Here is a 26998-nt window from a genome sequence, read left to right on the forward strand (position 1 = left end):
TAAAATATTGTATCCGATGGTGGCCTTTGTATACTTTGGAAGATCAGGAAAAATGGCCTAAAAATGGAACTCTGAACTATAATACATTGTTACAATTTCTGCTGTTTTGAGGGAGCAAGGAAAATGGAATGAAGTAATGTATGCAGATATGTTTTTCACTTTCAGAAACCACCCGGAGTGGCAGATGGAATGCGAAATTAATATAGCTCTGCCAGATCCCTTAATTTTGGCTTTGGAAAAGGACAGGGAAAAACTGAAAGCTAAGATGGAGAGATGTTGTTCAGCTTGTGATGTTGGGGAAAGATGTTTAAAGTTAAAACCCCAGAGTAATCAGGAAGAGAGGTTGGAAAATTATGTATCACAGGTACCTCTGAGAGGAGCACCCTCTGTATCTGTCCTATCTGATACTGATAAGGAGGAAGAGATTGCTGTCACTGGCAACAAGCAGCAGATTCACATTCAGAGTTAAGAAAGGGTTAAACCAGAAGTGCTGTTGCAGAGGCAGGCAGGGTGAGCAACTGTAAAAAAAAAAAAAAGGAAAACCAAGGGGGAAAAGAGAGGGGGAAAAGCAGCCCCTGGGACCGTCAAGGAGCTCCAGACATTCCTGGGAATGACTGGATGGTGCAGACTTCAGATCTATGGTTATGGTGTTCTGGTAAGACCACTATATGAACTGTTAAAAGGGAATCCTCCCTCTTTAAAATGGACTGATTCAGCAGAGGAGGCTTTTAGAAATCTAAAGGTAGAGTTAATGAGAGCTCCATCTCTGTGACTTCCGGATGTGACTAAACCGTTTTGGCTATATTCCCATGAAAAACAAGGAATAGCTTTGGGGGTCCTTGCTCAGAAACTAGCACCCTACAGAAGGGCAGTGTCAAAACAGCTGGATGAAGCAAGCAAAGGATGGCCCGGATGCTTAAGAGCTGTGGCAGCAGTTGTCATGAGTATTGAAGAGGCTTGCAAATTCACCTTGGGACAAAAGATTACTGCACTAGTGTCCTATGTTGTGTTTCAAAGGCTGCCCAAAGTGATTAATATTGTTGGAAGAAGTAAACAACCCTCAGAAACCACCACCACGTTTGTACGCATGCGGGAAACCTTCTGTAAAATTATGTAATTCATATGTAGACTCATGAATATGCATGTATGCCCAGTGACTATATAAGAATGGCTTGTTTAGCAGTACCAGGACACATGTTAGGAGGAGCTATCCCCTGTGTCTCCCGGCACTGCAATAAAGAATACCTCCTTGTTAGCTTGAAAACTTTGTTGGCGAGTTTGTTCCTGGAGTTTTCTCCGAAACAGGTGTGGTGGTTTAAGCTCAGAACCACACAGCCGCTCGCTCACTCCCCCCCTTTCCTCCCTCTGCTCCCGGAGTGATCGGGAGGAGAATCAAAAGAGTGTAACTCCCATGGGTTAGCCCAGGGAGACTGGGAGTGTGCAGCTACCCCTGGGTGGGGGCACTGACAGAGCCATGGGGAGGGGGCCGGGTGGGAGCTGCAGCTCCTGTGGGTGTATGGCTGTGGGGTAGTGGCTGTGGCAATGTCCTGGTTGTGGCAGTGTGGTGGTTGGGGTGGTGTGGCAGCTGTGACAGTGTCCTGGCTGTGGTAGTCTCCTGGCCAGGGTGGTGCAGTGGCCACAGTGGTGTCCTGGTGTCTTGGCTGTGATGGTCCTGGCCATAGTGGTGTGGTGGTCATGATGGTGCGGTGGCCATGATGGTGTCCTGTCTGTCCTGGGTTCAGCTGTAGCAGTTATTTTACTCCTTCCTAGTAGCTGGCGCAGTGCTGTGTTTTTGACTTTAGTCTGAGAACAACGTTGATAACATACCAATGTTTTTAGTTGTTGCTAATTAATGCTTACTCCGATCAAGGACTTGTCAGTCTCATGTTCTGCCAGTGAGGAGGGGCACAGGAAGCTGGGAGGAAGCAGAGATGGGACACCTGACCCAAACTAACCAAAGGTGTATTCCATACCACAGCATGTCATGCCCAGTATATAAACTGGGGTGAGTTACCCGGAAGGCCCAGATTGCTGCTCAGGTAGGGCTGGGTATCGGTCAGTGGGTGGTGTTCATCACTTGTGTTTATTGTTTTCTTTTCCTTTTCCCCTTTTAGTTTTATATTCTCTCCCCTTGTTATTTCCATTATTATTATTATTATTATTATTAGTGGTAATAGTAGTGGCTTTGTATTGTACCTTAGTTATTGGACTGTTCTTATCTCAACTCATGGGATTTACATTCTTTCAGTTCTCCTCCCCATCCCTCCGGGAGCAGGGGAGGGGGGTTAAGACGTGGGAGGTGGTGAGCGAGGCTGCATGGTTCTGAGTTACCAGCTGAGCTTAAACCACGACACTATCCTGTCCATAGCAATGTCCCAGCCATGATGCTGTGGCGGCCATGGCAGTGTCCTGGCCATGGCAGTGTCCTAGCCATGGCGGTGTGGCAGCCACGATGCTATGATGGTCGTGGTGCAGGTACCTGACTGGGGAGAACGGGTACTGCCTGACATCCCTGCAGAGCACCCTGTCCTACATGGAATCCCTGCAGTGAGGTGGCAGCCGCGGGGACACCTCCCCGCCATCCACTGCCAAGTGCTGCTGCGCCCCATCCCTGCGGACCTGACTGGGGAGTCAGGGGGTCCCTGTGGGGTGGGATGAGCTGAGCCCCCCATCGCATCCCCGAGGTGAGGACGAGTAGACCTGGGGCTAGCCCGGGTGTTGCTCCTCCCGTCCTGCGGCTCCGCCCCTCTCGGTGATGTCAATGTTGACTGGCCGTGGCGCGGGAAGCAGAAAGGGAGCCCAGGCGGGGCGGGAGTTGGCACCGGTGGGGAACCGGGTGTGGGGTCGACGCTGCTGCACCCTCAGAGTGTGCGCGGGCTCGGAGCTGCGGTAGGAGTATCGGCGCTGCTTGGAGTGTAAGTTCTGCTGGAGCTGCACCGGGTCCTGCTCCGATCAGTCCTTCGTGGAACGGCTGCGGCGGGAGCCGGCGGTGCTGGGGACCTTTCAGGAGGACGTGTCCGCACTGTTGGCCCGGGGGCTGCTGGAGCTGGCGGCCATCAACCTCTAGTTTTCATCCTGGCTCAAGGAGTTAGGCACCGTGCAGGTGAGGGCCCGCGGCCCTGCCCGCGCTCCCGGAGCTGGGGGGCAGGCCGCGAGGCTCCAGCCGTGTCCCCGCTCTCGTTGCAGACCTTTCCCAGCGCCTACGCGCACTCGCTGCTCTCGGCGCTCCCTGAAACCGACTTGGAGTGAAGCTTTGCCCAGTTGGGCTATGAACAGCATGACCAGCACCTTCTGATGGTCTCCCGGCCCCCTCCCCCCCGGCGCCCAAGCTGCTCGCTGCTGCCCGCAGCTTCTTCACCTGCCAGCTGGAGTGCAAGGTCCTGACAGATGTGGTGCTGCAGCTTTGCTCACCCAGCGCCAAGGACCGGCTGGAGACATGGCAGCTGGACATGGAGGCTTGCATGGAGGTGCTGCAGCAGCTAGGGACGTGGCCCGAGGCAGCAACTGCAGGGACTGCGTGGACCTTTACCAGGAGGTGCCAACCAGCTCCGAGAATGTGGAGGGCAATGATGCAGCACCCACAGTGCTGCAGAGGAACCCTGGCAGCCTGCTAGGTGCTCAGGACATGCCCATGAGGAGCTGGGACTGCTGTAGAGACACCAGTCTTGGGCAGGAGCTGGTGACCTCCACAGGCAACCCTGACCTGGACACCTCCTCTCACCTCTTACTGGAGCAGAACCTTGGTGTGGCCAGCAGCCCATTCTCTGCCCTGGCTGTAGGGAGCAGAAGCCCCCCAGTGCCAGGGGAGCCCTAGGACTTGCCCCCTGCCACCCCCCATGAAGCCCCAGAGCTGCCCTGCTACCAGCTGCACTCGTGCCTGTGTGGGGGTACACTGCCCTTCTACTGCTGCACCACCTGCCAACAGCTGCATGCCAGCACCTGCTTGGCTGGGCTGGGCTGGCCTGTCACAGCTGCTACTGCAGGCAGGAGCTGTGCAGCAAGCACCAACAGCGGCTGTGGCTGCAGCACTCAGATGTGGACATGCTGATTGCTGCAGCCCTCGGTCCTAGCACTGCAATGTACTGCTGTTGCTGGCTGTGCCCACCCCCTTGTGCCCACAAGGGGATGGGGTCAGCCACTGCTTAGGCCTGAGGGCCAATGAACTCACCCTGCTGGTAAGCACATGGTGCTTGCCTTGGCAGATCGGTGTGTATGTGATGTAATCAATTTGCCAAGCCTTCCCATATTTATACTTGAGCCATTGTCCTCCATACCAGAGAGGCTTTAACCGCTTGGCTTGCTTAATTGCGGAACGTTTCACGGTCGTAAATAACCTGGGCAATAGTATCCATTGTTAAGTCCACCCCTCGATCCCAAGCCCATCTGTATGTTGCATCTCTGCCCTGATTGCCTGAGGTGCCATGGGCCCACCGAATCAAAAATAATTCCCTGTTATGTTGCCAATCTAAGTCCATCTGAGCCACTTTAATCTTAGCAGCTTGATCCACTTGTTGATTGTTCTGGTGTTCCTTAGCGGCCCGACTCTTGGGTACATGAGCATCTACATGGGTACTTCTACCACCAGGTTCTACACCCAGGCAGCGATATCTTCTCACAGTGCAGCAGCCCAGATGGGTTTCCCTCTGCATTGCCACATGCTCTGCTTCCATTGCTGCAACCACCCCCACAGGGCATTTGCCACCATCCATGAGTCAGTATAAAGTACTGGCCACTTTTCTCCTTCAGCATTGTCCAAGGCCAGCTGGATGGCTTTCACCTCTGCAAACTGACTCGATTTACCCTCTCCTTCAGCCGTTTCTACAACTTGTCATCAGGGACTCCATATGGCTGCCTTCCATCTCTGATGCTTCCAAAGCACTGGAGGGGCCCACTGGACTAGATACTTGCCCATACTATCCCACGCACCCTGTCACTCATTACTGTCCATCATCGGGGAAAATCTCTTCCTCCTCCTATATCGTCGTCTAACCCAACTCTGCTTAGCTTCCATGATCGTACAAGATCAGGAGTTCTAGAATCATAGAATAGTTAGGGTTGGGAAGGACCTCAAGATCATAGAATCATAGAATAGTTAGGGTTGGAAAGGGCCTTTAACCCGTTACACCTTGTCCTGTCACTACAGTCCCTGATGAAGAGACCCTCCTCAGCATCCCTATAGGCCCCCTTCAGATACTGGAAGGCTGCTATTAGGTCCCCACGCAGCCTTCTCTTCTCCAGGCTGAACAGCCCCAACTTCCTCAGCCTGTCTTCATATGGGAGGTGCTCCAGTCCCCTGATCATCCTTGTGGCCCTCCTCTGGACTTGTTCCAGCAGTTCCATGTCCTTTTTATGTTGAGGACACCAGAACTGCACACAATACTCCAGGTGAGGTCTCACAAGAGCAGAGTAGAGGGGCAGGATCACCTCTTTTGACCTGCTGGTCACGTTCCTTTTGATGCAGCTCAGGATATGGTTGGCTTTCTGGGCTGCGAGTGCACACTACCGGCTCATGTTCATTTTCTCATTGACCAGCACCCCCAAGTCCTTCTCCGCAGGGCCGCTCTGAATCTCTTCTCTGCCCAACCTGTAGCTGTGCCTGGGACTGTGGGAATCGCCGGGAGACGAGCTCATCAGATGATGACCGACAAGTCTCGTTTATTGCTAAGCAGATCGATACTTATATACCTTGCATACAGAGATCATTGGCTCATAGCTTTTACATGTTACAAGATCATTGGTTTATAGCTTCTACATTTTTGCAGCTACACCGTGCACCCCCCCACCATCCTCCTTCTCATGCACTTATCACTTAGTGGTCTTGGCTGTGATTGGTCATAGTTGCTGTTTGCTGGTGTCCTTCATTTCCTCATTATCTGGCATGAGAGGTTTGCACCATGTTCTACACAGATGTCTTGTTTCAGCTCGTTGATGGGAACGTGACCTTTTGACCTTTTTTGACAAGCCAATCCTCCACAATTCCCCCTTTTTCTTTATAAAGGAATAAGGACTGAGTCAGCAGTCGTTGTAAACAAGCAGAACAACATTGCAAAGCATAACAAAGTAACAAGCCCCCTATAATTATGAGACCTATAACAGCGAAGCAGCTTGTAAAGCAAACGTATATGCAGCTCTATGAAGTGAAACTTCTAAAGTCAGCTAAATATTTCTGAAGCGCTATAAGCGGGTTACATAAAAGATAATTTGACAGACTATACAAAAGGTCTTTGTTTCAGCTAACTCTGGCGAAGACGCCTTATAGACTGACGACCACCACAATATAATTCTACTGTAGGGTCACACTGATGACAAAAACTACAGTTATTGAAGCACTTGTTGTATCACCAATCTCAGTTGTACCACTATATGCCTGTGGCCATGGACCGGATCTAGGACGGCGACCGTGCTCAATGAAAGCTCTGTGTTGACTAAGGAGTTAAGTTCTTCTGTTAGTGGCTGTAGCGCTTGGTGCAAGCAACGCTCCTCCCGGGTCTGCGAGTCAGGGTCCATACACTAGCTCGGAGACGCCGTCACTGGAGCTTCTGCAACAGCCGGTCTTAGTCACTTAGATGGTACCCACAAGGGTCCTGCAGGAGCACAAACACAGGTGTAACCACGGCCCAGATATATTACTTCTGCCGGTCCCTGCCACAAATCTGTATTAGGATCTCGATAGTACGCCTTAAAAGAAGGCTTTATCTTCTGTTTGTACAAAGTGCTTAATAACCGCTGGAGTTTGTTCATCACCAAAGATGCATAAATAATGTAACGTAATTTCACCCATATAATCAGCATTGATGACACCTGGAACAATGAATAGTCCTTTCAACGCAGATGATGATCTCCCCAGTAGCAAGGCTAGTCTCATAGATTCTTTTAACAATTCTGGACCTAGCTGGACTTGAGCCTCCTTAGTGGAGAACTGTCCAGTTCCCATCAGGTGTTGTAATTGCAGCCCAATCAGGGGATCTCCCTGGCCTCGCTGAACTGCAACTGCCTCTTGACAGGTTTTCTGCCAATACATGTTCCATAACAACAACTGCAAAGGGGTGAGGATTAATTTCACAATACTTTTAATATAACAGCAAATCTGTTCCCCAAATATATGACAACATCTGCCTAGTGGGTTCAAACTGAATGCCTGTAGAAATAACAGTTTGCCTTAACTGAGATAGCAATTTCAATTTAAGGGAGACATTTCAGCATTTACTGCCTGACCTTGAGCGTTAATCTGGTACTTAACAGGAAAGGCGAGAATCTTTTCCTGCAACAATCAAAATCATTGTTTGACAGAGCCTCTCTCTGAATAGATTTGCAATCTATCACCTGGATTCGCATTTGTCTACCTGTGCTCTGCAACTTTACCTTCCTTTCTTCTCTTCCCCCCTCTTTTTTTTTTTTTTTTTTTTTTTTTTTTTTTTTTCAAAAGTTGTTCACTCTGCTTTGCACGGCTACAAACAGCAGCCTGCTCGGCAGCAGCTACAGCTGCCTGCCTGCTTCAGCAGCAACCATAAATACCTGTCAGCAACCACACTTTTGCCTTAACCCTTTCTTGCCTGAAATGTTAAACCACTACCTGTTAAAAACTTTTACATGAACACGATAACAAAAAAAATACATAGAACACCATCTGCTCTCATCACACACACACACATACGTATGCATATGGGATCCCACAAGCACATTTCACACAACTACAATGTTTGAAACACAAAATCCAGACAATCATTACTCGCACTACACAGTTCCACGTACAGAACGTGGCATAAGGACTCTGTGAAGACCATCAGGAAACCAGCTCCAACAAGCATCATCCCAGTGTGAGGTGGCAGGCTCAGCCCTAGCGAGCGTCCCCGCAGAGGCTCTGCCTCCCTCACATCGCATGAGGCTTGGGCTTTTATACTGATCAAAATGCACACTCATTCTGACACAGGTGGCCAGTCTATGTCAGAAGAAGTGGCCAGCAATATCTATAAAGGTTTCCAAGCATCAATAGAATCATAGACATTTGCTAACTTCTAGTACATGAGTATCACAGAGAGACTGTATCAAATGAGTTGTATATGGGACCCCAAGTCCACGGACCACCACAGTCCTCTCGATACCCCTGATAAGGGCATACGAGAGACCTTTCCACCGCAGGTCTTGATCCAGCACATACATCACAGGGAAAGCACACAATACATCTGCATCCCACACCCATCTCGCTTCTCCCTTTACAGCTGCCCATTTATCATGAGGTTCTGGGGGATATAAATTAGGCTTCTTTTCCGGCTCCATGTCAAAAGGATCATCCAGGTCAGCATCAGAATTAACAGGCGTCAGAACTTCAGGAGCAGTAACAGCAGCCTGATGAGCACGCACAGGCTCTTTCTTGGGGTCAATAGGGTCCGGGTCAAAAAGACTGTCTTCATCTCTGTCTTCAGACTTTGCAGACGCGGCGGCAACTGGCAGAGGCTCAGAGGTGGCCAGGGGTTGGGGGGGGCACTGGGTTCCACAATCTCACTTTTTGACTTTAACGTCTCTAAAATAGTTCTCCAAATGACCAACAAATGTTTCACAGTGTCACTGCCCTCCGTGGCTGCGTTCTTCGGAGCTTTCCTGATCCCTGCTGTCTTCCCAGACTTTTGTTTTAACAGGGTATTATATATAGCTTGCCAAATCTTATCTCCAAATTTTCGCCTTTCTGCTAATTCATGGACAGTGTGAGGGTTAACAAAACATCCCTTAGACTGTCCATAAGCTAACAGTCCCTGCAGCTCTTTCTGCAGGTCGATCCCTTTAACCTGCCGCTTTTGTAAGAAGGCAGTAAATAAATCATACGCCGCTTGCCTTTCCATACCTTAGCGCGCTTGTTGCAGCCCCTTCAGGTTTCGGCGGCGCGTATCGGCCGGGCTCGTCTATACGGTCACCCAGGGTCCGGCGCTTAAAATCCGGAGATCTTGGCGCTTTGACTGTCCTGTGGCTTTGATCAGGACCCGAGCAGAACTTACGTCGTCCCACCGTGGTGTTCGAGGGATCACGTCGGGGTCACCATTTGTGGGAATCGCCGGGAGACGAGCTCATCAGATGATGACCGACAAGTCTCGTTTATTGCTAAGCAGATCGATACTTATATACCTTGCATACAGAGATCATTGGCTCATAGCTTTTACATGTTACAAGATCATTGGTTTATAGCTTCTACATTTTTGCAGCTACACCGTGCACCCCCCCACCATCCTCCTTCTCATGCACTTATCACTTAGTGGTCTTGGCTGTGATTGGTCATAGTTGCTGTTTGCTGGTGTCCTTCATTTCCTCATTATCTGGCATGAGAGGTTTGCACCATGTTCTACACAGATGTCTTGTTTCAGCTCGTTGATGGGAACGTGACCTTTTGACCTTTTTTGACAAGCCAATCCTCCACATGGGATTGCTCCAACCCAGGTGTAGGACCTTGCACTTGTCATGGTTGAACTTCATAAGGTTGGCATCAGCCCACCTTACAAGCGTGTCAAGGTCCCTCTAGATGGCATCCCTTTCCTCCAGCATATCAACCGGACCACACAGCTTGGTGTCATCAGGAAACTTGCTGAGGGCGCACTCAATTACACAATGAGCTCGAACAGGAAATCCCAGTTGTCCAGGAATTCTGGAAGTCATCATGGACTGGCCAGAGACAGGGCAAAGATTTTGGAATGTCACCAGAGGAGATGATGTGTTCTGAAGTGGCCCCACCATATAATAAAGTGTCAGAAAGTGGGAAGCAATATGCCTTGTTTCCTGATGGGTCCTGTTATACTATGGGAAACATCGGAAATGGAAGGCAGATGTATGGAGTCCCCTACGAGAAGTGGCAGAAAGTTCTGAAGGAGAAGGTTAATCGAGTCAGTTTACAGAGGTGAAAACCATCCAGGTGCCCTTGGACATTGCCGAATGAGAAGCATAGCCAGTACTTTATCTCTATGCTGACTCATGGATGGTGGCAAATGCCCTGTGGGGGTGGTTGCAGCAATGGAAGCGAAGCAACTGGCAATGCAGAGGTAAACCCATCTGGGCTGCTGCACTGTGGCAATGTATCACTGTCTGGGTGCAGAACCTGGTGGTGAAGGTATGCCATGTAGATGCACATGTACCCAAGAGCTGGGCCACTGAGGAACATCAGATAAACCAACAAATGTATAAAGCTGCTAAGATTAAAGTGGCTCAGATGGACTTAGATTGGCAACATAAAGGTGAATTATTTTTGACTCGGTGGGCCCATGGCACCTCAGGATTGGATTACTGCTTCTCTTTTTGGAATTTACACCAGCGATTTTTAAAACAAGAGTACAAATTGGACATCTCATTTCCAATAATAGTTGGGTATCTGGTGAAGAAACATCTACACTGGCCAGCAGGGACAGTGAAGAAGAATGACAAAAGCAGCAGTTACCCTGAAGAAGTGAGCAGTAATGTCATAGGAGAGTGCATACCCTCTGGAACGGACATTCTTCTGTGGGAAGAGGAGAGATGAAAAAAAATAAAAATCATTCCTTCCCTTTTGAATTATGATTTTCTTTGAACATTTTGGGTGTCTGGCCCAACAGAACTCTGCACAAAATCACCCTGTGAGCATGAGTTCAGATTGCAAAAACTTTGTTTCTATATAAAGCAACACCACTGACTAGGTGGTGATTTACAGTCCAGCACCAGAAAGCAAATCAGATGGCCCTGCTTACCACATGTGGATGGCAGAAGCAGTTTGATTAAGTCTTGAATAGAGGTTTTTGGCTTTGCCTAACATGACAGTGCAAGAGGGCTTGAAAAGGCCAGTCAGGATGAATAAACAGAAAGGATAGCTATACTCGGAGCACAAAAGAGTGCCTTGGGGGACCTACAGGAAAACTGATCTTCTCCCAGGAAGCTACAAAGATGCTTCTGAAGGTTTCTCTAGTGTACGTAACACAGGAGGATGAGCAGGATCTCACTTTACACAGAGCAAATGTGTCAGCGACAATAGATAATGGTCCATGGTGAAACATACACAGATAGAAAAGTACTGTTTGTCCGTTTTGGCTCCTCCCCAGAGAGTCCTGCTTTGGCTGCTCCCCAGAAAGTCCAGCATTGGCTCCTACCCAGAAAGTTCCACTTTAGAACTCCCTGGAAAAGTCTTGACCCTTGGACACCTTTCTAGATATTGCTAGCCGCTTCTTCCGATGTAGGCTGGCCCCCTGCATCGGAATGAGTGTGCATTTTTGTCAGTATAAAAGCCTGAGCCTCGTGCAATGGGGGGGAGGCAGAACCCCATACCACCCAGGTCAACATTGCCTCTGCGGGGATGCCTGCTGAGGTTGATCCTGCCACCTCACACTGCAATGATGATTCTTGGATCTGGTTTCCTGATCATCTTCACAGGGTCCTTGGGGTTGGTAAGATAACCAAACATCAGAAGTATCCTTGACTGTATCCTTTACTTTCTCTATATTTCCCTATTTTAATAAACTAGCTGGGAGTTCTCTATTTGTCTCTTGTTTTCTACCACCTGAAATCCTCGAACTCTGGAACGTAAATGGCAAAGAGGATGGGATATCGGGTCTGAGAGTAAGAGAAATTGTTGGGTATAAAGAATTAGTGGGGCGGGGAAGTGGAGTACACTGCTACCAGGTTATGCCACGTGGGGTGCAAGTGGGGGTGCACAGCTACTGGATTGCACCGCATTCTGTATGTGGGGCCGTGTAGTGGGGGTGCACAGGTATCAGATTGCGCCATGTTCTGTACGTGGGGCTGTGTAGGGAGGGTGCACAGCTACTGGATTGCGCCATGTTCTGTAGGTGGAGCCATGTAGTGGGAGGTGCACAGGCATCGGATTGTGCCATGTTCGGTACGTGGAGCCACGTAGTAGGTACTGATTGTTTGTCTGGATTTTGTGTTTCAAGTACTGTAGTTGTGTGGAGTGTGTTTGTGGGATCCCTTGTGTGTGGGGGTGTGTGTGTGTTGAGGGCAGGGCTTGGTCAGTGAAATACATAGGTGCATCAAGAGATGCTGTTCTGTGCTTTTTTTTTTTTTTTTTTTTGTTGTTGTTGTTGTTCTCGGGCTCATGCAGAAGTTTTTAACGGGTAGCAGATTAACATTCTGGGCAAGAAAGGGTTAATGCAAAAGTGCAGTTGGCAGGTATTTATGGCTGCTGCTGAGCAGGCAAGCAGCTGTAGCTGCTGCTGGGCAGGCAGGCATTTATAGCTACTGCTGAGCAGGCTAGTGTTTGTAGCCACGCAAAGCAGGGTGAGTGACTCGAAGAACGAAAAAAAGGGGGGGGGGGGGGAGGGGAGTGCTTAAAAAGGCAGTGAGGCCCCTTTAATTATTTGATAGGGTTGGGTAACCATGTTCAAAGGAAGCTGCCCTCCGAATGGACTCCCAGTGCTCCACCAGCGAAAAGGCCAGGATGGACACCAGAGCTGTGGAGTACTTTGTGGGATTAGGTAGAAAACCTGTACTCAGGTGGGGCTGGAGCCATGGAGTGAAAAATGCTCTCTCTATCTATTGAAGTACTGGGGACAGTGCATAGAGGCACCACAAACAATGCCTAAAGAGCGCCTGCAACATGCTGGGCACATGGGAGGAGCCCTGCTTAGTGTGTTTAAAGTAACCTGGGGGTGAATCCAAGACCTGGAGGTATACATAGATTGGTTGAAAAAAGAACTGCTTGCTGAAAAAAAAATGAAAGGGGTACTGCAACCACAAGCTTTAAGAACTTTTGGTAGCTCACTCAGTTTTCCCTTCATTGGGAGGAAGGCAAAAGGAAAGATGAATAATTGCTAAGCACTTCTATTATACCTCCCTAAGTATAGAGGTGATGACCACGCTGGGAATGCAAGCCAGATCAATTTCATGATCAATAAGTCTATTGTATTACAAGTCATTACCATAAAGTACAGTGAAACAAGAACCTTAGCCCAGTCTCCCCAACCGATAAACACTAAAACAGCAAATAATGGCTGTAAGTAAGTTGCAATGTAAGGTACAACATGTTGAAACTCTGAGATCAAGAGCAACAACTTTGAGAGCCAATCAGCATTGTGACATGTGGCTATTAATCCGAAGCAATAAACGCTTATCACAAATGCAGTTAAACACACTCCAGTCAGATCTGTTGTTATCTAAACCCTTTGTGCCCCACGTTGGGTGCCACAGGGAACTGTCATGGTTGAAGCCCAGCCGGCAACCCAGAACCATGCAGCCGCTCGCTCAATCCCCCCACTTTCTTCCCCCTCTCCCAGAGGGATGGGAAGGAGAATCGAAAGAATGTAACTCCCACGGCTTGAGATAAGAACAGTCCAGTAACTAAGGTATAACACAAAACCACTACTGCTGCCACCAATAATGATAAGGGAAATAACAAGGGAAGAGAATGCAGTCGCTCACTACCCACCGACTGATACCCAGCCTGACCCCAGCAACTATCTAGCCCTTCTGGGTAACCACCCCCAGTTTATATACTGGGAACAACGTGCTGTGGTACGGAATACCTCTTTGGTTAGTTTGGGTCAGGTGTCCTGTCTCTGCTTCCTCCCGACTTCTTCTCCCCCCTGGCAGAGCATGAGTCTCAGAAAATCCTTGGTCAGAATAAACATTACTTAGCAACAACTAAAACCATCAGTGTTGTTCCCAGGCTGAAAGTCAAAAAAACAGCACTGCACCAGCTACTAAGAAGGAGAAAAATGACTGCTATTGCTGAACCCAGGACATGAGGTATCAGTGGGATTGCACAGATCTCTCTGGTGGGGACTTGGTCCCATGTACAGCACTGGTCAGGTGCTGAATGCCTTCAGGTGACATCCTTAAGGATCAAATCTTTGTCAAAAAGGGGAGTGTTGTGGATTTAGCTGCCTTTTGGGTCTGAGACACCATAGTTAAATCCAAGGAACCCAGGGAAAGTTCTCTCACTGTCATGTTCCCTGCCCTAACCACTATGCATGTGCAGACAGACCTACTGTCCATGGAAATTGCTTTCTGGCTCAGTCCCCTCCTTTCTCAGACAAAGATAAGAAAGGAGAATTAGCTTTACAACTGGATTACCAACACAAATAAGATTATCCTTTGATTTGTGCAGTAAGTATCCAGAGAAGTGATAACCAGTGTATGTCAGGACAGGATTATGATGTACTTGCATCTGCTGGTGGCATGCTGGCTGTGGACCAACACTAGCTGTCCTCCAGGTTTACGTCAGTGGTAGCTCACTCAGTTTTCCCTTCATTGAGAGAAGTTGTCATCTGTTATCTGACTTCAAGAACAGTGAATTTGGTATGGAATTCACCCTTAGAAGCAATGAACAATGTCAGGCTGCAGGCTGTCCTCTCCAAACACACTGCCTTCACTTGGGAGGAACAGCAGTGCTTGTAGTTTATCCTGGTCCATCCTGGGAACGTACTCAATGAAATGTTATTTCCCAATGGGAAAGTGTGAGTTCTGAGTCACCACCATGGATACAACTAACAGGTGGTCTCTTTTCTTTGCAGCTTCTTCTCTGCTACTCTTCTCATTCACAGATCTCATCTCAGCAAAAATAGCAACAAAGGTAAATTCAGCCCTGAGGGAATTCTCATGACACTAAATGTGTCTGATCTTCTCAGTTTGCTGCCTAAAAATGCTTTGTACTGGTACTGTGGAGGCTGGCAGCTTATTCTGCCAGAAGGAAGGGATCAGTGACATCCTAGACAGAGCCTGCTGAAAGCCATCTGTTCTGACCAGATTAAACCTGCATTTTCCTCTAACTGACATTATCTCCCTTTTCACTACAATAGCTTTTATTTCTATACCTGAATGACTTACTGTCCTGGGTTCAGCAGTAGCATTCATATTTTCTCCTTCTTAGTAGCTGGTGCAGTGCTGTGTTTTTGACTTTCCGCCTAGGAACAGTGCTGATAACACCGATATTTTTAGTTACTGTGCAAATGTTTCGTCTGACCAAGGACTTTCTGAGTCTCATGTCCTGCCAGGGAGGAGGGGAAGCCAGGAGGAAGCAGAGACAGGACACCTGACCCAAACTAGCCAAAGAGGTATTCCATACCACAGCACGTCATGCCATTCATGGTGTGAAATCATTCATTCATGTTTAATGGGGCCACTAAATTCCACAGACTTACAACACAAACACTGTTCTTTATCTTCAACCTAAGTTAGGCTAAAAGTACTTTAAATCTATGTTTTCCAGGCACTAGCTTTTCTTATATCAAGTGCCCCCCCCCTCCCCCCTTTTTCTTTTACCTTTACAAATTCTTTTGCTATGTGACTCCATTTTGCTCAAGAGTTCTGGCCATTTACAATTTGTTGTCTAATCTTGTGTCTTTAGTGAGCTTTGCAAACTCATACAGTTATATCCACATAGGAACACCTATGGTTTGCGAAAGCCAATACATTTATGTGTTTATCACAATTCCCCCATCTTTGTTTTTCTTAATCTATTTGGCCTGAGCCATAATTTCCATTTCTGGTTTTTCTCATTCATTCATTTTTTTCGAAGATTAGTTTTGCCTCCTCTAACAGATCATCACGAGACTGAATTTTTAACATTCTAATTTTTTATTCTGTACCCTCAGGAGTAATTATTTCAAATCGTAATTGCTCTATGGTCCTATGGACCAATCTACTCATCAGGAGAACAACACAATGTACAACAAGTAAAAGAATTATTAACAAAACAAAACCCAGCAGGATTCCTCTTAAGCCTCCAAAGTTCCACCAGTTATCATTCCACCATTTTTCCATATCCAAGTTAAACCCTTTCCAGGTTTGAACTGGAACATGTGTGACCTTTTTTATTTCAGCAATTATCTTTTCAATAGGTTTACTTTCATCATCTATCTGTAAACAACAGCTGTATAGATTGAATTTCCCACACACACCCCCTTCCTAGGCCAGAAGGTAATCCAGGGCTAAGCGATTCTGATATACCACTGTACGAATTTTGCTATTCTGTTTGGCTAATATGGTCAGTGAATCACTAGTTTTGTTAGTCACAATTTCCAGGACTGCTTGCAACCTAATTATGCAATTTAACGTATATATAGGAGTTCGGTATCCCCAGGATCCATCCTCACCCTAGGAGGCAAGATCGTAGAATGCAGTAATTTGCTCCAGGAGCCACTGATCATCTTTCCATTTTCCAATCTGTAGGTCCCTTTTTGCCCGGGATATTTCAGATACTTCAGAATAGACTGGCACCCTTAATTGTTCCCCCCTGCGTATTGGTAATAAAAAGAAACTTGGCCAGATGGTTCCCAAAACAGATGTTCCGGTTCAATTCCTGGGTAATTCAGAGTATGCATATTTACCACAGATCCAATATAGTCCTTCTGGAGCTTCCCACTTATCCCCAGGATCCTTATTTAAAGTCTAATTTTTCCCTCCATCTGCAATATCTGAAGGATGGCCCCAAGTTGTCCATTTTCTCATTGTTTCATTCCAAATTCTACTGGTTTCACAAGTTAAATCCCCCACTGGCTTTTTCCCTTGTCTCCCAGTGGGCTTTTGCCAACAGTTTTGACCAATGATACTCGTCTGTAGTGCCCATTGCTTCGCTCTCTGGACTTTGCTTGAGTTCCATTTATTATTGTCAGTAATATTAATTTTCTTCGACTCCCAATGCCATTGTTCCCCCATATTGGTACCTTCACAAACATAGCAATTACTTATATTGAGTACTTATGCTATGTTTTCTGCCAAGTTCACAAACAAATTTCTGGCAATTGTGGGAATTTCATATTTGGCCCCAGTTTCCATTTCATGATAGAAAGAATGGAACAGTAGTTCCTCCTCCTTCTCTGAGTGTACAGCTTCTTGGATCTTAATATAGATTAGAGTTCCTGGGTCTGACCCAGTGCTGTCAATCTGCAGGCCAAAAGTGTGTTTGGCCATTTTTGAATCCTCATTGCAGGTTCTGGGTTTATTTATAGTTAAGTTCAGTGGGTTACACTGGTTTCTCCTGCACTTGTTTGGGGCTGTCAGCCTCTCTAGCTTAACTACCCAATATCCTCGTTCCTCTAGTCTCGGGGTATACTTTCCTGGGGTTTAATTCGTGGACCAAATAACACAGGTCCAAGAAGTACAATAATTCCAGTTCCTTGTACAATCAGAACTTGCCATTTTAGATTGGTACCTCCAAGAGGAGCACATATATTTTCAGTCACGGGAGTAGGTTTGCACCCATTCCATACTTCCACATCCCCTTGCCCACTTGCCACTGTCTATTGCTTCACAAGCGTCAAAGATTACGCTTGCTGGGCTATTTATGTTGGTAATTTCAGTTCGCCCTACTACTATTTTGCCTTTCCCCAGAGACGGCACTTCCAACCACCATTCCTTTACTTTTGCTTTAGGATCATAACATATTATCTTGCCTTTAACATTACATCTAGTGTACTCTGTATTGTTATGGGTACACATCTCGAGTGGGGTTCCACTGCATCGATAATGGGTGTGATAGATTAAAGCTTGCGTGGTCAAGTGCCCACTCAAAGTGGTCTTTATACATTCTGTGCAATCGGAGGAGGCTCGTACTTGTGATAGGGACAGGAGCCATAAGATGATCAGAGGTCCAGTATGACATATACCTCCACCCCTCCGGCCTGTGGGGTTGCTGCCCACAGCCGAAGTATGTTTATGCTTCTCGGTGGCAGACATAGAGGCAAACCTGGGCTTGCCCTTGGCCATCTTATTTTCTCCTATTAAATTTTCATGCAAGCTTTATTCACAGATCCTTATAGTGGATTCCCACTTATCTTCAGTTACCTCCCACTCCGATGGTGGTATCAGTTACTCCCAGCCACAGAGTAGAGTAAGTACGTCAGCATCCCGTAATGGCTGTCTATATTCAATCCAGGGTGAATTTTTACGACAAGGCATACAATGCAGGTGTCTATTATGGGAGCTGCAATATCACTTTTGTTTACAGGTCTTTCACCGACAGAATACCCAAATAGTGTGTCTTGTATTGGGGTGTCTTAGACATGGTATATATATATATATACCTTGGTGAAGGCTCTCGTTCCTCTATTACAGGATCACAAGCCAGACCAAGTTCTCCATGTGTATCTGAATAATATAATCCAGATTCCCAAATTGGGCAATATTACCTCCCCAGGAAGAGAACTGGAGTTTCCTCAAAATATCCCACAAGGGAATTTGAAACCAGTCATATAAGCTCACCCTTTAACCATTTGTCTCCCTGTATTCGCAAGTTATTACCTATATATTACTACATAGTCCTCTTCTTGAGAGTCAGTTTGGTGTCACCTGGCATAGTCCACTCCCTAGGTTCTTCCACAGGTCCTTTAATCCTGCTGGCGTGGGTCCATCCTCTTTCTCTGGTCTGGACCGCAGCTTCTGTTGTCAGCAATACCTGAAAGGGACTTTCCCATTGTGGAGTTAAAGACTGCTCTCTCCAGGTCTTAATCAATACCCGCTCCCCGGGATTAATGTTATGAATTTTAAAGTCTAAAGGCATCGTCTGGGGATTCCATCCTTTTGATATTAAATGTTCCAGAGTCTGAGCTATTGTGGTGATATATCTTCTGATACGTCTCCTCCTTCATAAGTAGCAGTCTCCTTTTGGGTTGTCATAAAAGGTAATCAGAACATAATTTCATAAGGAGATATCCCTAATCCGATCTGGGTTGCACTCGAACCCATACCAATGCTAAAGGCAAACACTTTACCCAGGACATTTGGGTCTCTATCATTAGTTTAGTTAATGTTCGTTTCAAGGTTTGATTAATTTTTTCCACTCTTCCCGAGCTTTGAGGATGCCATGGGGTGTGCAATTCCCATTTTATCCCCAAGGCTTGGGTTACTTGTTGTACAATTTTTGATGTAAAACGTGTTCCCCTATCTGAGTCAATTCTGCTAATAATTCCATATCTAGGGATAATTAGTTCCAAAAGTGTTTTTGATACTGTATTTGCTGTAGCCCTGACAGCCGGAACTGCTTCCACCCAGTGAGTTAAGTGATATACTATTACTAATAGGGACTTCCACCTGTGCATGGGAGGGAGTTCAGTGAAATATATTTGGATGCTTTGAAAGGGCTGCATTGCCAATTCACATCACCCGGAGGTAGTTTTTCTTATAACCTTTTTATTCACTCTTTGGCAAGTCATGCATTTATCAGTTATTTGTTTTGCTAACCCAAAAGTTCCAACACATCCATACTCCCTTAAAAGGTGATCACACAGGGCTTGTGTGCCCCAGTGAGTCTTTTCATGTATGTTTTCTAATGTCTGTCTGGTCAGTGGTTTATTAAGGATTTGCCTCCCATCAGGGAGTTTCCATTTCCCATGTTGATCTTGTTTTCCTCCTGTTTTACTCAACTCTCTCTCTTCTGACTCACTGAATTTTGGAATCTCCAATTCCTCTTCCTCAGGTAACAGAACCAACACGACTCTCTCAATTCCGTTTTCAGCTGCATTTCTAGCTTATTGGTCTGCTAGATTATTTCCCCTTATTTCAGGTGTCATTCCTCTCTGATGTGCCCTGACACGCACTACAGCTATTTCTTCAGGTAATTTTAATGCTTCCAAGACTTCCAAGATAAGCCCTTCATGAATCAACCCCTTCCCTTTTGAATTTCAAAGTCCCCGTTCTTCCCAAATTTTCCCAAAGGTGTGCACTACATCAAATGCATATTTCAAGTCAGTGTAAATAGTTCCCTTCCTATGCGCTAGGTATTTTAAGTCTCTTTTTAGAGCATATAGCTCACATGTTTGAGCAGACCAATATGAGGGTAGTTTCCCTTTTTCAACGGTTTGCATCTTTTCTTGTTAACTAGCACATATCCTGACATTCTTTTTCTCTGCAGACATCTAGAAGATCTGTCCACATATGGGAGACATTACTGTGGGGATCTGTTACAGACCGCCTGATCAAGGAGAACCCGTGGATGAAGCACTCTACAGACAGACAGGAAAAGCCTCACGCTCACAGGCCCTTGTTCTCATGGGGGACTTCAACCACCCTGACATCTGTTGGAACAACGGTACTGCACGGCACAAGCAGTCCAGGAGGTTCCTCGATTGTGCGGAAGACAACTTCCTTCTGAAAGTAATAGAGGAGCCGACAAGGAGAGGTGCCATGATTGACCTCATGCTCACCAACAGGGAAGGGCTCGTTGAGAATGTGGTGCTCCAGGGCAGCCTTGGATGCAGCGATCACGAGATGGTCAAGTTTGAGATCCCCAGGACAGTGAGAAGAGCGTGTAGCAAGCTCACTGCCCTGGACTTCAAAAGAGCAGACTTTGGCCTCTTCAGGAACCTGCTTAGTAAGGTTCCATGGGATATAGCCCTGGAGGGCAGGGGGGCCAAGGACTCCTGGCTGATATTCAGGGATCACCTGCTACAAGCTCAGGAGGGTTGCATCCCAACTAGAAGGAAGTGCGGCAGGAGGGCCAGGAGACCTCCTTGGATGGATAAAGAGCTGCTGAGGAAAATTCAAATTAAAAAAGAGGCTTATAAAAAGTGGAAGCAAGGACAGGCGGCCTGGGAAGAGTACAGGGATGTTGTCCGGGAAGCTAGGGATCAGGTTAGGAAAGCTAAGGCCCAGTTAGAATTAAACTTGGCCAGGGATGTTAAGGATAACAGGAAGGAATTCTACAGGTACGTAGCAAATAAAAAACAGACTAGGGACAACATAGGCCCCCTGAGGAAGCTCTCGGGAGAACTGGCTACACAGGATTTGGAGAAGGCTGAGGTTCTGAATGACTTCTTTGCCTCGGTCTTCACTGGCAAAGGCTCTGACCGCACCACCCAAGTCTTAGAAGGTAGACGCAGGGACTGTGAGAATGAAGACCTTGGGCCCACAGTAGGAGAGGTTCTGGTTTGAGACCATCTTAAAAATCTGAACATGCACAAGTCCATGGGACCTGATGAAATCCATCTGCGGGTCCTGAAGGAGCTGGCGAATGAAGTTGCTAAGCCACTGGCCATCATATTTGAAAAATCATGGCAGTCAGGTGAATTTCCCGACGACTGGAAAAAGGGAAATATAACCCCCATTTTCAAGAAGGGGAAAATGGATGACACAGGGAATTATAGACTAGTCAGTCTCACCTCTGTGCCTGGCAAACTCTTGGAGCAGATTCTCCTGGAAGGCACGCTAAGGCACATGAAAACCAACAAGGTGCTTGGTGACAGCCAGCACGGCTTTACTAAGGGGAAATCCTGCCTGACCCATTTGGTGGCTTCTATGATGGAGCTATGGAACTGATGGACAGGGGTAGAGCAGTTGATGTTATCTACCTGGACTTGTGCAAAGCATTTGACACTGTCCCACACCACATCCTTGTCTCTAAATTGGAGAGACATCAATTTGATGGATGGACCACTCGGTGGATAAAGAACTGGCTGGATGGCCGCACACAAAGAATTGTGGTCAATGGCTCGATGTCCGGCTGGAGACCGGTAACGAATGGTGTCCCTCAGGGATCGGTGTTGGGACCGGTCTTGTTCAACATCTTTGTTGCTGACCTGGACAGTGGGATTGAGTGCACCCTCAGCAAGTTTGCCGATGACACCAAGCTGTGTGGTCCGGTTGATAAGCTGGAGGAAAGGGATGCCATCCAGAGGGACCAGGACACGCTTTTGAGGTGGGCTGATACCAACCTTATGAAGTTCAACAATGACAGGTGCAAGGTCCTACACCTGGGTCGGAGCAATCCCAGGCACAGCTACAGACTGGGCAAAGAAGAGATTCAGAGCGGCCCTGCGGAGAAGGACTTGGGGGTGCTGGTCGATGAGAAAAGGAACATGAGCCGGCAGTGTGCCCTTGCAGCCCAGAAAGCCAACCGTATCCTGGGCTGCATCAAAAGGAGTGTGACCAGCAGGTCGAAGGAGGTGATCCTGCCCCTCTGCTCTGCTCCTGTGAGACCTCACCTGGAGTATTGTGTGCAGTTCTGGTGTCCTCAACATAAAAAGGACATGGAACTGCTGGAACAAGTCCAGAGGAGGGCCACGAGGATGATCAGGGGACTGGAGCACCTCCCGTATGAAGACAGGCTGAGGAAGTTGGGGCTGTTCAGCCTGGAGAAGAGAAGGCTGAGTGGATACCTCATAGCAGCATTCCAGTATCTGAAGGGGGCCTATAGGGATGCTGGGGAGGGACTCTTTGTCAGGGACTGTAGTGACAGGACAAGGGGTAATGGGTTCAAACTTAAACAGGGGAAGTTTAGATTGTACATAAGGAGGGAGTTCTTTCCTGTTAGGGTGGTGAGGCACTGGAATAGGTTGCCCAGGGAGGTTGTGAGTGCTCCATCCCTGGCAGTGTTCAAGGCCAGGTTGGACGAAGCCTTGGGTGGGATAGTTTAGTGTGTCTATGGCAGGGGGGTTGGAACTAGATGATCTTGAGGTCCTTTCCGACCCTAACTATTCTATGAATCTATGATTCTATATATTCATTCACCTTCCGGGAGGGCCTGTTCCATTAAATCCTCCCTCATCTTGGTCTGGTATTGTATAACCTCTAAACAGTTATAGGTTAAACCTTCTTTTTGCTCCCCATGTAAGAACTGAGCAGGGTTTAGGCTTTTGTCCACCATTATTATTAAATCATCGTTATTAATAAATATCGCTTCATACAAATAAAAGGGTTTGTCCAGTGTGGGTCCAGCAAGCCCTCAGTCCCTCTGTCAATATATCTGTTCACACTTGTCTGCCTGCCCCAGCACTCATCCCATGCTCCAACACAGGAGCTGTGTGAGCTCCCCTCCTTTCCCCCTTGGTTTTCCCTTTTTTTTTTTTTCTCACAGTTGCTCATCCTGATCTGCAGGGCCTACAGATGCCTGCCTCTGCAACAGCACTTCTGTTTTATCCCTTTCTTAACTCTGAATGTGGATCTGCTCCTTGTTGCCAGTGACAGTCATCTCTTCCTCCTTATCAATATCAGATAGGACAGATGCAGAGGGTGCTTCCCTCAGAGGTACCTGTGATACATAATTTTCCAACCTATCTTCCTGATTACTCTGGGTTGGGGGAGGGGGGGGAGGGGGTGGTGGTGTTGGGGTTTTTTTGGTTTTGTTTTTTTTAACTTAACATCTTTCCCCAATATCACAGGCTGAACAACATCTCTCCAGCTTAGCTTTCTGTTTTTCCCTGTCCTTTTCCAAAGCCAAAATTAGGGGATATGGCAGAGCTATATTAATTTCGTATTCCATCTGTCATGCTGGGTGGTTTCTTAAAGTGAAAAACATATCTGCATGCGTGTCGTGGTTTAAACCGATCCACACAGCTAGTCCACTCACCCCCACCCCCCCGACCCTCCCCACTCCTGGAGGGATGGGGAGGAGAATCAGGAGAATGTAACTCCCACGGGTTGAGATAAGAACAGCCCAGTAACTAAGGTATAACACAAATCACTACTGCTACCACCAATGATAATATTGATAAGAGAAAATAACAAGAGAATATGATACCACCGCCGAACGAGTTCAACCCCCCCCCCCCGAAGAGAGAGAGTCCCCTTCCGGGTAACTCCCAGTTACCTCCCTGGGCATGACGAGCTGTGGTATGGAATACCTCTTTGGCTGGTTTGGGTCAGGTATCCTGTCTCTGCTTCCTCCCGGCCTCCCCTCGTCCCCAGCAGAGCATGAGACTCACAAAGTCCTTGGCCAGAATAAACATTACTTAACAACAATTAAAAACAATCGGTGTTATCAGCTCTCTGCCCAGGCTGGAAGTCAAAACACAGAGCTTGCACCAGTTACTAAGAAGGAGCAAAACGGCTCCTGGTAAACCCAGGACAATGCGTCACTTCATCCCATTTTCCTTGTCGCTTTAAGAACAATATCAATTGTAACAATGTATTATAGTTCAAAAGTTCCATTGAAGGGCCACTTTTCCCCATCTTCCAATTTATGTAAAGGCCACCATTGATTACAATATTTGATCAGGGTTTTCTTATACACAGTTTCTCCTGGTGGAGCTAAAATGCAACCTAACGGGCTTGTTCTGAGAATTCCCCCACTCTGTTGTCTGTGTTACTCCCATTGTAATCCTTTAAGGATATATGATACAGTTAGCACTACAACAATAGCATTTTACCCAGAGTAAAAGGTATAACGGAGTGCTGCACCCACAGAAGATACACCTAAATTCCAAACAGTTCTGTAAATAAACCTCATTTCCCACCATAAGAGATAATATATTTTGAACAAGCAGGACACTTAGCTTGGATATACAAGCTACAGTGATGACAGATAGGGCAAGGGCTAGTTCGAGCCCCAAGCCAGGGAGCTGGAACACTACTTTGACAGTTAACTCCTATATTGCTCTACTGGTTCTTTAGTTATCTCAAATTACCACAAATTACTCGTACTAATTCGCCCAAACGTTCAATCCAGTCTCAATCGGACCAATTTCCATTAACACAATTAACATGCCAAAAATTCTGATCAAATTCCCCCACACTTTATCCTCACAAACAAAACATTCAAAGTCAAAAATTGGTTTACACACAACACTACGGTGGATAGGACACCAAAACTCAACAATAGGTTCAATTTCAAAGGATGTATACGCTTTGTCCATCTCCGGCTGCTCTCTTTGTGGAGAACACAAAACCATGGATCAGGACTCCACATTCCATTCGTAGCTATGCTATGTCTCACTCACACAAAACACTCATTCAAACAAGGGCTAGTCTCTCAATCACCCACTTCACACAGAATGTCGTCTAAGCCAGTAATTGGTAACACATAAATCTCAAGCCATTGTTTACCTGCCAAAGGTTTGTAAAGCTGTTAGTACAGTTACCCTTGTATCGAAACCCTACCAAACCAACCCTTGAGGCGAGCACCCGCGCTCTTTACCTCACATAGGACGTCTCCTTATGACTTACAGGTGCCCCCTTTACCTGATATTCCCCAGGAGGTAGAGCCCCTGACACCCCTAGTCTTGCATCTCCTCCTGTTGAATTTCTTTATCTTGTCCTTCCTTTTGTACCTGAACCATATTCCCTGTTAGCTAACATAACCCCCCAGTGGACTGTCCGGGGGTATTTCAGCCGGCATTTTCTTGCTCCTTTCTTTCCCAGGACTCGGCTTAACTGCCCCTTGTCCCATACTTATACCCTGGGGAGTCTTTCTTAGTTACTCGTTCACTTCGTCTCTTCACCGGCCAGTTCCCTCGTGGGAGATTGGAACCACAGTTGCAAGGACTCCACAGTCGTGTCACAGATCCAGGATACCCACTCCGTGTCTTCACAGATCCAGGCTACCCGGTCAGTGTCTCATTCACACACCAATCACCCCCATATTCCTGCCTAACCGAACAATACTTACAGTCCATTTTCTTGTCCGGGTCTTCATGTACATGTATTACAGGTGACCGTGGTTTCCCTGGGAGCCCTTCCCCACTTTTGCTTTATGAGTCCCCTTCTTTGCCCAGGATATAACCTGCAAGCGCCAATGAGACCAGAAGAAACTGAGCAAACTGACGAAATTGGAGCTCACTCCTCTAATAGAAATAACACGGTTTTATTGAGGGACAAAGTCAATAAAGCAAAAGCAACAGCGCTGGGCGCGTGACCGTAGCCAGAGGTGCACTGATTAGCATTTTTCACAGGTTGATATACTTTCACTATTGCATTAGCCATATACATATTCATAATTCCCACGTATAGGCAGGGAATATTATAACTAGGTCCAGGAACTTATTATCATAAGTCTCCTCCTCTTTGCGTCTGCGCACTGCTCTCTGGTGATTGTGGGCAGGGGCCTTGAGGATGAAGTAAGCAGTCTTCCTCGTAGTATACTTTTCACCTTTGGCACAGTTGGATGCCCCAGTAATCATAAAACTAGATGAAACCAGCCATATATGTAATTTCTCTGACAGCCGGTGAGACAAGGGGGGGGGGGCACAAAATTACAAAATGGAATATATAAACCTTTAGAATCAGTTCTAAGTAATGTTAAGTTTGATGGCTTTGTAACAGTAGCAATGGAAAATTATTGAGGTGCATGATACATAGGAAAAAATACAGTACGGCTAGAGAACATACTGAGAATTCTTGTACAAGATAAATCATTATAGTTGACATAGTTTTAAGAAAAACAGTCTAGAAGAACAAGATGCAAGGATAAGGAGTATCTGGGAATGGCAGGTGTCCAGGATGAGCTACAGTTAAACTAACTGATAAGTAGGAGTACAGGAGGATTATTATGTCTCTGGTGCTAACGAACCAATTAAGCTGGTATAAGCATCTACTGTGTGTGCTTGAAAGGCTGCCAGAAGTGATGAAGATTGTTGGAAGAAGTAAACCACCTTCAGAGACCACCACCACAATTTTGTACGCATGCAGGGAACTTTCTGGAAAATTATGTAATCCATACGTAACCTCATGAATATGTATGTATGCCCAGTGATTATATAAGGTCGGCTTGTGTAGCAATACAGGGACACCTGTTAGGAGGAGCTATCCCCCGTGTCTCCCGGCACTGCAATAAAGAATACCTGCTTGTCAGCTTGAAAACTTTCTTGGCAAGTTTGTTCCTGGAGTTTTCTCTGAAGCAATTTTGCACCCCAGACGGGACCCTCTCTCCTCGGCTGCAGGACCCACTGAGGACAGGGCTCCCTAGGGCCTTCAGGATTTTTTCCCGGAGGGACCCCTTGACTCATTCAGATCACTGCAGGAGCAGACAAGGACCATCTTCATAAAAGGTATTCTTTTCATTTGTATATTCTCCAAGGTGCAAGGGGCATCTTACATAAAGGCTAAATTGGTTTGGTTTGGTAAGCGTACACAAGGTAAGGAAGCCTTCTGTAAATCGAGATAGGAAATCTCGTAGGTAAAGGCGTATACCCGGCTGCTAGTGTCCATTTGGTATACACCCACAAGAAGCAGGGGGCTTCTTGTGGTTTGGGTCCTGCAAGACGCAGTGGGTGTCTTGTAGAAAAGGTTTTGGATTTTACCGGTATACACCCACACGAAGTAGGGGGCATCTTGTGGTTTGGGTCCTACAAGACGCAGGGGTATCTTTTGGAAATGGTTTTGGATCTTG

At 46.9% G+C, this 26998-nt stretch overlaps 1 long non-coding RNA gene and 1 pseudogene across 1 annotated transcript; both read left to right on the plus strand.

Moving 5' to 3' along the window:
* The first annotated feature begins 2460 nt into the window (after positions 1-2460).
* On the plus strand, positions 2461-4146 carry LOC136004446 (spermatogenesis-associated protein 2-like protein; annotated as a pseudogene).
* A 7671-nt stretch (positions 4147-11817) lies between these two features.
* Positions 11818-20092, plus strand: LOC136004502 (uncharacterized). Its single transcript, XR_010608501.1, has 3 exons — positions 11818-11863; positions 14475-14533; positions 19811-20092. It is a non-coding gene; the product is annotated as an uncharacterized LOC136004502 (long non-coding RNA).
* The last annotated feature ends 6906 nt before the right edge of the window (positions 20093-26998 follow it).

Source organism: Lathamus discolor, chromosome W (assembly GCF_037157495.1).
Source record: "Lathamus discolor isolate bLatDis1 chromosome W, bLatDis1.hap1, whole genome shotgun sequence".
Lineage (NCBI taxonomy): Eukaryota > Metazoa > Chordata > Aves > Psittaciformes > Psittacidae > Lathamus > Lathamus discolor.